Genomic DNA, 12,510 nt, shown 5'->3' on the forward strand with positions numbered 1-12,510 from the left:
TGGCAAAAGAAATCTTGAAATCTTTCCACTGCTGCTTGGGCTTGAGAGTGAGCAAGTAAATCAGAAAGTCTCGAGTCTTATTGAAAACCTAGAAGAACTGCAGAACAAAATTGAACAGTTTTTCTCCTCCCTTTCAACACAAGTGTATAACCGGGTGAAGGACACTTCCTCTGAATCTTCTGGTCATGAGAACATGACTTTGAGAGAAGAGGAAGAACTTCAGAGGTGAGATTTACTGACTTGCCCCTGGACAAGTTCTGGATTTCTGTGAAAGAAGGGTATCCTGACATTAATAGGAAAGCAATGAACATCTTGCTACAGTTTTCAACTTCTTACATGTGTAAGCAAGCTTTTTTCTTGTTTAATAAGCATCAAGAGCAAGGATAGAAATTGTCTCATTTCAGTTGAAGGTGAAATCCATGTGTGCTTATCTCAAGTTCGACTCAGAAATGAGTATTTGTGAAACAAAAAACAAGCACAGGTTTCACATGCTGGACCTATATTTGATAATGATCATGTCACATAGTAAGAAAATGTTTTTTCAATGTCTTGTATAAAATTGAGTCTTGGAATATATTTTAATTCATATTGCTTTGGCTTATGGTTTTAGTAACTTTACCATTCAACAATGGCAATAAATTTTCATGTTGTAAATAGTATTAATTAAGATCAATTTACCGTCTTTATTTAAATTAAATCTACTGAGCCTACCTTTAGCAAAATTAAATCCCACTTTGACTTAAGCCAGTTATTTAACAAAAATTTATGTTTTCCTTATGAGTTTTTAAAACTTATGAAAGGGAAAGAAAGGGATTAATTTCAAGAAAGGTAAGCTAAGCTTAACTACTTGGTTTTTTTTCAAGAAAGGTTGGCTAAAAGTTCATTCTCTACTCAAAAGATCATTGGCAATTATTTTTGGATTATTATATCTACAACTTACTGATCATGCTAATATACCCTGAGCTGTAGATATAATTAATTTTTACACAGGTATTCCTTTTGAGACCTGAAAATTATTTCAAGTGTTCCTCCAGGGCAGAAACATTGAGAAAGGCTGCTGTAGAGGATCTCAATGCTTGCTTTGATATTATTTATTAGTTTATTTGCATGTATCTCACTTTACATCTTAACCACCTTCCCTACCTATCCCGCCACCCTCAAGGACAAATGGGCATGCCCTCCAAGTCCCTTCTGTCCTCTGTATTTTTAACACTTACTGGGAGCTCTATCACCTTCTTTGTCCTCCTCAAATATATCATCTCACACATGATCAGACCGAGTATCATTTGCCACTTTGTGTCCATCTAACCAATCCATTAATTTGAAATCCCTTGTCCACCAATAAATTCTGTATAATTTAGCAAAATTCTTAATCATGCTCCAAGACATTAATAACCTCCTCAAAACATTTAATTGTAAGACTAAATGGCTTTGCTTTAATCAATCCATGCCTACACCTGAGAGTTAGCACGTTCTTCTCTTAATTCTGATTTATGGTTTCCCTCAGAAATTCCACTAATGTACCCACTACTGATGTCAAATTGTAGCCTTAATTACTCAGTCTCATTTTTTAAAGAATCGCTACAGAATTATACAATGCAAATATTGGAGCCTTTTTTTTTGAATTTCCTAAAGCTATTTTTTCCACTTTGCTCTTACCTACATAAACCTTTCTCTTAAGCGTGGTTTTCCTTCCTGAAAAATAGTGATTTCTGTGTGGATCAGTGGCAGCTCCTCCTCTACATTGGACTAGCCCCTATCCTGTAGGATGCTCTACATGTCTCTTAGTGTTGTAACATCTACAATCATTGGACTCATTGAACTTGGGGGTTCTGTACAAATGATCTAGAGCAGGGGTTTCCAACTTGGCATCCACAGTAGGGGTCCATGGCATAAAAAAAGACAGGGAACCCCTGTCCTAGAAGAACATGGTCCAGACTTTAAATCAAGGGAAGTTCTGATTCCTGGGATGAAGGGGCTGTCTTATGTGGAAAAAACAACCAGATTGGATGATACTCATGATCATGTTAAAGAATGAAAGGTATGTATGTATGCATGTATGTATGTATTTATTTATTTATTTGCCTTTTATTTATTTGTTTAGAGGTGCATCATGGTAAAACGACCTTCCAACCCAATGAGCCCACAATACCCAATTCACAGGTTCAATGGTTCCATTTAATATCATATAGTATACAACCTGAAATAACGTCCATGTGACTAATTAACCTGTTACCTATATGTCTTTGGAATGTGTGAGGAATTGAGTAGCAGCGTTTGCTGGCACTGTAATAGTATTATGCTAACCACTACTCTATTGTGCAGCCCCTAACTGAGTGAATCAGGGTCAAGTTTATCACTCTGAAAATTGTCATGAATTTCATTGTTTTGTGGCAGTAGTGTAGTGCAAGGCATAAAGCATTCTTGTAAGTTGCAATCAATCAATCAATAAATAATCAAACAAATTGATAAAAATATAGCACAAATGAGGAACAGAGAGATAATGTTGACGAGCTCATAGAGAGACACAGCACAAAACATTCATTGAGTCAGCGTGGACCACTGAATTCCTGTTTTTGCACTAATCCTACCCACAATCCCACCAATGTCAACCAGATTCTACCAATCACCTAGGCACTGTGGCCTATTAATTTACCAATCCATGTTTTTTGAGAGGTTGAGGAAACTGGAGCACCTGGAGGAGACCCATGTGGTCACAGGGAGAATGTTCAAAGTCCACACTGATAAAACCAAGGATAAGGATTGAACTTAGTCCCTGGAGCCTGGAGCACTGAGGCAGTAGCTTGGAAAGATAGTTCAGTGGTATAAAAGAGTTAATACAGTAAAAGTATTTCCCCCAGTAGGTTAATCTTAAGTTAAGTGGCATAGTCTCAGAGAGTTGTGATTATTTGGAATTCCTTTCTAACAAAGTTATAGTAACTGAATTATTGAATATACTCAAGACTGAATACAGATATATTTTTGGGCTATGTGAGAATTATAGATTAAAAGACAGCAGGAAGCTTTGAGATTATCAATGATCATTTATTACTTATTTGTATGTTTTTTTTAATCTTTGTATTTGCTGTTTGTTGTCTTTGCACATTGGTTGTTTTTCTGTTTTGTGTGATGATTTTCATTGATGCTACTGTGTTTCTTTGTATTTTCTTCACCACCTTTGGAAGGTAGAGAATTCAGAAATTCCCTGCAAGAAATGTCTTGCACCTCTATTTAAAATGACTGGTTCCTTATTTTGTAACTAAGACCAAAAGATATAGGAGCAGATTAGGCCATTTGGCTCATCAAGTCTGTTCCCCAATTTCATTTTGACTGATCCATTTCCCTCTCAGTCCCAATCTCCTGCCTACTCCCCATTTCCCTTGATATCCTCACTAATCAAGAATCTATCAACCTCTGCCTTAAATATACCCAAAGACTTGACCTCCTAAGCCACCGAGGCAATGATTTCTACAGATGCACTAGTCTCTGGCTAAACCTCCTCATTTCCATTCCAAATGGATGACCATCTATTCTGAGGCTGTGTCCTCTAGTCTTAGACTCCCCCACCATAGGTAACTTCTTCTAAGGTCGGTTGCTTCCAGGGGGCTGTATCGGCAAGCTGCAGCGGTGGAGGTTCATGGCAGGAAGAGTTTTTCTTCCTTCTACCGTCTGCGTGAGATGATGGGCTGTCGGGACTTTGAGACTTTCTTTTTACCGTGCCATGGTCTGCTCTTTATCAGATGATGGTATTGCTTTGCACTGTTGGAACTATGTGTTAAATTATGTGGTTTTTGTCAGTTAGTCTTTTATCAATTATGGTATTGTTTGCACTGTTGCAACTAAGTGTTAACTATAACTATGTGGTTTTGTGTAGGTTTTTGGTTTGTTGGGTGATAGTGCTGGTCTCTTGACTTGGTGTGTCTGATGTAGTCTTGTTTTGTCTGGTGGGCTTGGAGTTCCTTTCCTGAGAATGTGCTAAGATGGTAGCGCGATATTGATACACAACAGCCTCTCCGGACTCTGGATTGGGGATTACCAAACATTATGTGGTTTTTCTTGTGTGGTCTGTTTTGTCGTGTGATTTTTTTTGTGATATCAATCCGGAGTACGTTGTCTCATTTTTTAACTGCATTGCATTTGTGGTTTCTAAGTGACAATAAACTGAATCTGAATCTGAATCTGAATGATCTCTTCAGCCACCTCTTTCAGAACCCTGGCGCATAGACTATCTGTTCCAGGTGACTTATCTACCTCCAGACCTTTAGATTCTCAAGAACCTTCCCTCTAATAATGGCAATTTCACTCACTACTGCCACTGACACTCTTGAACTTCCACCATGCTGCTAGTGTCCTCAGTGAAGACTGATGCAAAGTACTTATTCAGTTCATCTGTCATTTCCTTGCCCCCCATTGTTACCTCTCCATCATCATTTTCCAGTGGTCTGATATCTACTCTTACTTTTCTTATACACTTTATGTGCCTGAAGAAACTTCTGGAATCCTCTTTAATGCTATTGGCTAGCTTAACTTTTGTATTCCGTCTTTTCCTTCTTTATGTCTTTTTTTAGTTGCCTTCTGTTGGTTCCCAATCCTCTACTTTCCCACTAATTTTTGCTCTACTATGTGCCCTCTTTGTCTTTTATGTTGGCTTTGATATGTTTGTCAGCCACAGTTATGTCATACTACTTTAAGAATACTCCTTTGTGATGTATCTGTCCTGTGCTTTCCAAATTGCCAGGGTCCAGGTTGCTTTTGATCGTGTCCACAGTATCCTGAAGTGGGAAGGTGAACAGCCAGAGGTACAGAGGAGATGTCAGGGGTAATTTTTTTATGCAGAGAGTGGTCAGTGCGTGGAATGGGCTGCTGGGGACAGTGGTGGAGGCGGAAACAATAGGGTCTTTTAAGACAATCCTGGATAGGTACATGGAGCTTAGAAAAGTAGAGGGCTATGGGTAACCCTAGGTAATTTCTAAAGTAAGTACATGTTCAGCACAGCATTGTGGGCTGAAGGGCCTGTATTGTGCTGTGGGTTTTCTATGTTTCTAATACATCTGATACATCTTATGTTAGCTTCTCCTTCTTAAATTGCAGGGTGAATTCTATCACATTATGATCACATTAAGGTTTCCTTCACTTTAAGCTCTCTAATCAATTCTGGTTCATTGCACATCAGCCAATCTAGAATAGCTGATACCATATGGGCTCAACCATGAGCTGTTCTAAAAAGCCATCTCGTAGGCATTCTACAAATTCCCCCTCTAGAGATCCAGCAGCAACCTACCTGTATATTGAAAACGCCATGACTATTGTAACATTGCTCTTTTGATATGCATTTTCTGCCTCGCATTTGTAGACCACATCTTTGCTACCATTTGGAGGTTGTATATAACTCAGGACTTTTTACCTTTGCAGTTCATTAGCTCTACCCACGACAATTCCACACCTTCTGATCTTATGTCGCCTCTCTGTAAGGTTTTGATTTCATTTTTAACCAACAGAGCTACCCCAACCCCTCTGCCAACCTGCTTGTCCTGTTGGTACAATGTGTACCCTTGGACATTAAGGATATAGCTATAATTCTCTTTCAGCCCTTTACATCATACATGCCAGTCTGTATCTGAGCTACATCCATCTTATTCCATATACGGCGTGCATTCAAATTTAACACCTTCATATTGCATCTCATCCCCTTGACTGCAATGTTGTTCCATCATCAGCCTGTCATTGCTAGCACTCTCACTCCACACTGCCCGTTTGTAAACCAAAAACCTTATCATCAGCCCTGGTTCCTATCCCCCTGCCAAATTAGCTTAAACCCTCCTGAGCAGCTCTAGCAAGCCTGCCCACAAGGATATTGTCCCCCCTCAGGTTCACACGTAACCTGTCCATTTTGTACAGATCATACCTTCCCCAGCAAACGTCCCAATGATCCAGAAATCTGAACCCCTGCCCCCTGCACCAGTTACTCAGCCACACATTCACCTGTCAAATCTTCCTGTTCTTACCCTCGCTGGCATGCGACACAGGTTGCAATCCTGAGATTACTACCCTGGAGGTCCTGCTTTCTACCTAGTTCCCTAAATCCTCTCTTCAGGGATGTTCCCTTATTCATGAAATGTTTTGAAATATATGCCAAATTCTAGCAGGAGTCCCTCTCAGTGCATCTGATAACTCATAAATAGAATGGCAACAGATGTTAAACAAATTTATATTCACATGACTTACAAAAAGGACTATTTCATTAAACAAATCCTTATTCCCTTTATTTCAGAAAACATAAAGACAACCTGTCTGATGATGATCAAATTGACCTAGAACGTTGAAAGCTCACAGAGTGCCAAATTACCATGGTCTCTGATTTTCTTTTTGATCTGAACAAGGCATAATATCTTATTACACAATACTCTGCCTTTATATTAGTCAGTATAGTCACAGATCCACTGAGTTATTATCTGCTGGACTACAGCCAGGAAGACATCATACCTTCTCATTATGTTTAGCTCTGCCAAGGTGGCCAGGCACAGTCTACACTGCCTCTGAATTATAGTCTATTGGATTAGAGTCTAAATAGTTATTTTTCTAGTAGCTTAACCTTCTTTATGTTTGCTTATATTTTTATATAATCACCAGTTTGCCTGGAATTGTTTGTTGAATTTTCAGTAATTGTAGTACAGATAGCTCTTTACAAGGTAACGTAGCAGTTAGTGTTATGCTTTACAGTGCCAACTGTAAGTTCGGGGTTCAGTCCCCGGCACTATCTGTAAACAGTTTGTATGTTCTCTCCGTGATCACGTAGGTTGTCTCTGGGTGTTCCAATTTCATTGACATAGACACACACTTAGACCAGTACAGCACAGGAACAAATCCTTTGTCCCTTTGGAGCTTCACTCCAAGTGAGGTAAGGCCGGGTAAGTTCCTTTCAAAGGAGGAAGTTTCAAAAGTTGAGGCAAGTATTGGGTAGGTCATGGCAGCTGAGATCGGCCCCGTGGTTTGTTCATCCTGCAGCATGTGGGAAATCAGGGTTACTTCCAGTGTCCCTGACGACTATGTGTGCAGGAAGTGTGTTCAACTGCAGCTTCTGGCAGACCGCATTGAGCGTCTGGAGCTGCGATTGGATTCATACTGGAGCATCCGCGATGCTGAGAAAGTCGTGAATAGCACGTTCAGTGAGTTGGCCACACTGCAGGTAAAAGCTACACAGGCAGAAAGGGAAGGGGTGGCCACTAGACAGCGTAGCAGTAGGCAGGTAGTGCAGGAGTCCCCTGAAGTCATCTCCCTCCTAAACATATACTGTTTTGGATACTGTTGGGGGAGATGTCTCATCAGGGGAAGGCAGCAGCAGCCGAGTTCATTGCACCATGGGTGGCTCTGCGGCACAGGAGGGAAGGAAAAGGAGTGGGAGAGCTATAGTGATAGGGGATTCGATTGTAAGGGGAGTAGATAGGCGTTTCTGCAGCCGCAAATGAGACTCCAGGATGGTATGTTGCCTCCCTGGTGCAAGGGTCAAGGATGTCTCTGAGCGGCTGTAGGACATTCTGGAATGGGAGGGTGAACAGCCAGTGGTCGTGGTGCACATAGGTACCAACAATAAAGGTAAAAAACGGGATGAGGTCCTACAAGGTGAATTTAGGGAGTTAGGAGATAAACTAAAAAGTAGGACCACAAAGGTAATAATCTCTGGATTACTACCAGTGCCACGTGCTAGTCAGAGTAGAAATAGGAGGATATTTCAGTTGAATACGTGGCTTGAAAAATGGTGCAAGGGGGAGGGATTCAAATTTCTGGGGCATTGGAACCAGTTCTGGGGGAGGTGGGACCGGTATAAACAGGACAGTCTGCACCTGGGCTGGACTGGAACCAATGTCCTAGGGGGACTGTTTGCTACTGCTGTTCAGGAGGCTTTAAACTAATGTGGCAGGGGGATGGGAACAAGTGCAGAGAGACAGAGGGTGTAAAATGAGGGTAGAAGCAAAAAGTAGTAAGGTGAAAAGTAAAAGCGGCAGGCAGGCAAATCCAGGGCAAAAAGCAAAAAGAGCCACTTTTCAACATAATTGTATAAGGGCTAAGAGTGTTGTAAAAACAAGCCTGAGGGCTTTGTGTGTCAATGCAAGGAGCATTCGTAATAAGGTGGATGAATTGAATGTGCAGATAGTTATTAATGAATATGATATAGTTGGGATCACAGAGACATGGCTCCAGGGTGACCAAGGATGGGAGCTCAACATCCAGGGATATTCAATATTCAGGAGGGATAGACAGGAAAGAAAAGGAGGTGGGGTAACATTGCTGGTTAGAGAGGAGATTAACGCAATAGAAAGGAAGGACATTAGCCTGGAGGATGTGGAATCGATATGGGTAGAGATGCATAACACTAAGGGGCAGAAAACGTTGTTGGGAGTTGTGTACAGGCCACCTAACAGTAGTAGTGAGGTTGGGGACGGCATTAAACAGGAAATTAGAAATGCGTGCAAAAAAGGAACAGTAGTTAAGTTATAATGGGTGACTTCAATCTACACATAGATTGGGTGAACCAAATTGGTAAGGGTGCTGAGGAAGAGGATTTCTTGGAATGTATGCGGGATGGTTTTCTGAACCAACATGTCTAGGAACCAACTAGAGAGCAGGCCATTCTAGATTGGGTATTGAGCAATGAGGAAGGGTTAGTTAGCAATCTTGTCGTGCGAGGCCTCTTGGGTAAGAGTGACCATATTATGGTGGAATTCTTCATTAAGATGGAGAGTGACATAGTTAATTCAGAAACAAAGGTTCTGAACTTAAAGAAGGGTAACTTTGAAGGTATGAGACATGAATTAGCTAAGATAGACTGGCAAATGATACTTAAAGGGTCGACAGCAGATATGCAATGGCAAGCATTTAAAGATCGCATGGATGAACTACAATTGTTCATCCCAATTTGGCAAAAGAATAAACCAAGGAAGGTAGTGCACCCATGGCTGACAAGGGAAATTAGGGATAGTATCAAGTCCAAAGAAGAAACATATAAATTAGCAAAAAAAAAGCAGCACACATGAGGACTGGGAGAAATTCAGAGACCAGCAGAGGAGGACAAAGGGCTTAATTAGGAAAGGGAAAAAAGATTATGAGTGAAAGCTGACAGGGAACATAAAAACTGATTGTAAAAGCTTTTGTAGATACGTGAAAAGAAAAAAATTGGTCAAGAAAAATGTAGGTCCTTTACAGTCAGAAACAGGTGAATTGATCATAGGGAACAAAGACATGGCAGACCAATTGAATAACTACTTTGGTTCTGTCTTCACTAAGGAGGACATAAATAATCTTCTGGAAATAGTAAGGGACCAAGGATCTAGTGAGATGGAGGAACAGACAGAAATACATGATAGTAGGGAAGTGGTGTTAGGTAAATTGAAGGGATTAAAGGCAGATAAATTCCCAGGGCCAGATGGTCTGCATCCCAGAGTGCTTAAGGAAGTAGCCCAAGAAATAGTGGATGCATTAGTGATAATTTTTCAAAACTCCTTAGATTCTGGATTAGTTCCTGAGGATTGGAGGTGGCTAATGTAACCCCACTTTTTTTTAAAAAAAAAGGAGGGAGAGGGAAACCAGGGAATTCTAGATGGTTAGTCTGACATCGGTGGTGGGGAAAATGCTAGAGTTGGTTATCAAAGAAGTGATAACAGCACATTTGGAAAGAGGTGAAATCATCAGACAAAGTCAGCATGGATTTGTGAAAGGAAAATCATGTCTGACGAATCTTATAGAATTTTTTGAAGATGTAACTAGTAGAGTGGATAGGGGAGAGCCAGTGGATGTAGTATATTTAGATTTTCAAAAGGCTTTTGACAAGGTCCCACACGGGATATTAGTGTGTAAACTTAAAGCACTCGGTATTGGGGGTATGGTATTGATGTGGATAGAGAATTGGTTGGCAGACAGGAAGCAAAGAGTGGGAGTAAACGGGACCTTTGCAGAATAGCAGGCAATGACTAGTGGGGTACCGCAAGGCTCAGTGCTGGGACTCCAGTTGTTTACAATATATATATTAATGATTTACACGAGGGAATTAAATGCAGCATCTCCAAGTTTGCAGATGACACGAAGCTGGGCGGCGGTGTTAGCTGTGAGGAGGATGCTAAGAGGATGCAGGGTGACTTGGATAGGTTAGGTGAGTGGGCAAATTCATGGCAGATGCAATTTAATGTGGATAAATGTGAATTTATCCACTTTGGTTGCAAGAACAGGAAAACAGATTATTATCTGAATGGTGGCTGATTAGGAAAAGGGGAGATGCAACGAGCCCTGGGTGTCATTGTACACCAGTCATTGAAGGTGGGCATGCAGGTACAGCAGGCGGTGAAAAAGGCAAGTGGTATGTTGGCATTCATAGCAAGAGGATTTGAATACAGGAGCACGGAGGTTCTACTGCACTTGTACAAGGCCTTGGTGAGACCGCACCTAGAGTATTGTGTGCAGTTTTGGTCCCCTAATCTGAGGAAAGACATTCTTGCCATAGAGGGAGTACAGAGAAGGTTCACCAGATTGATTCCTGGGATGGCAGGACTTTCATATGAAGAAAGACTGGATCGACTAGGCTTATACTCACTGGAATTTAGAAGATTGAGGGGGGATCTTATTGAAACGTATAAAATTCTAAAGGGATTGGACAGGCTAGATACTGGAAGATTGTTTCCGATGGTGGGGAAGTCCAGAACGAGGGGTCACAGTTCAAGGATAAAGGGGAAGCCTTTTAGGACCGAGATGAGGAAAAACTTCTTCACACAGAAAGTGGTGAATCTGTGGAATTCTCTGCCACAGGAAACAGTTGAGGCCAGTTCATTGGCTATATTTAAGAGGAAGTTAGATATGACCCTTGTGGCTAAAGGGATCAGGGGTATGGAGAGAAAGCAGGTACAGGGTTCTGAGTTGGATGATCAGCCATGATCATACTGAATGGCGGTGCAGGCTCGAAAGGCCGAATGGCCTACTCCTGCACCTATTTTCTATGTTTCTATGTCCCACAGTGTTGTACTGAACCAATTAAATCGGTAATCAAATGGCCATCTAAACTAATCTCTTCTGCCTACACAATATCCCAATCCTTCCATTTTCCTCACAGTCACGTGCCTATCCAAATATCTTAAAAGTCCATAATGCCTCTGCCTCTACCACTAACCTAGGCAGAGCACATTCCAGATGCCCACCACTCTCTGTGTAAAAAACCTGCCCCTCAGATTTCCTTTGAAATTACCCCCTTTCTCCTTAAATGCATGCCTTTTGCTATGAGATATTTCAGCCCTGGAGAAAATATACTGTCTGTCTACTCTATCTATTCCTCTCTTAAACTTATAAGCCTCTATCAGATCTCCCCTCAGCCTCTGCCACCCCAGAGAACAAACCCAAGTTTGTCCAACCTTTTGTTATAGCATATGCCCTCTAACCCAGGCAGCATCCCGGTAACCCTCTTCTGCACCCTCTCCAAAGCCTTGACATCATTACTATAATGGGGTGACCAACTGGATGCAATACTGCAGATGTGGCCAAACTAGAGTTCTATAAAGTTGCAACATAACTTGTGGAAGTGGAATGAAAATGGACGGCCACTGGGAGATCCTGCTTGTTCTGGTGGACGGAGCGTAGATACTCAGCGAACAGGCCTCCCGCTTTACCAATATACAAGAGGCCACATCGGCAGCACCAGATACAGTATATAATCCCAACAGACTCACAAGTGAAGTATTGCCTCACTTGGAAGGACTGTTTGGGGCCATGAATGTTACCCTCTGTCCTCTATGGGGAAGCCAATTCTGAATCCAAATGACTAATTCACCATGGATCCCATGCATCTTTATCTTCTCCCTTGAGGGACCTTGCCAATGGCCTTACCAAAATACATGTAACCAACATCCACAGCTCGACCTTAATTAATCACTCTCATAACTGCCTCAAAAAAATTAATCAAGTTAGTAAGACATGACTTGACCCATACAAACCCATGCTGGCTATCCTTAATTAGGCCATGGGTTTTCAAATGCTTAGAAATCCTATCCCAAAAAGTTGTCTCCAGCTACTTCTTTACCACTGACGTGACACACACCGCTATTTAGTTTCCAGGAATATCCCTGGTTCCCTTCTTGAACAATAGAGAAACATTAGCTTCTTGCCAGTTCCCCAGGATTTTGCCTATGGCTAGAAAGGACACAAAGATATTAGTGACTTAAGGTTAGGGAGTTGTGGGCATGCTATGTTGGTGCTGGAAGTGTAGTGAGACTTGTGGGCTGACCCTAGCACAATCTTCGGACTGTGTTGGTCATTGATGTATGTTTCAATGTCTCGGTGTACATGTGACAAATAAAGCTAATTATTTTGTAGTTTCTCTGCAGGTTGCTCCTTATCAATGAAATATCTCTCACCTGTCTAGTCTGATTCAGTTTTTGGTATAAGACAACCATGACTTCTTTCTTCTTCGTCTTTTCTTTGTTCTTCTGCTTCACCTTTTCTGTTCCTCACAGTAGAGTGAGTTAATTAGTGTTA

Source organism: Hemitrygon akajei, chromosome 6 (assembly GCF_048418815.1).
Source record: "Hemitrygon akajei chromosome 6, sHemAka1.3, whole genome shotgun sequence".
NCBI lineage: Eukaryota > Metazoa > Chordata > Chondrichthyes > Myliobatiformes > Dasyatidae > Hemitrygon > Hemitrygon akajei.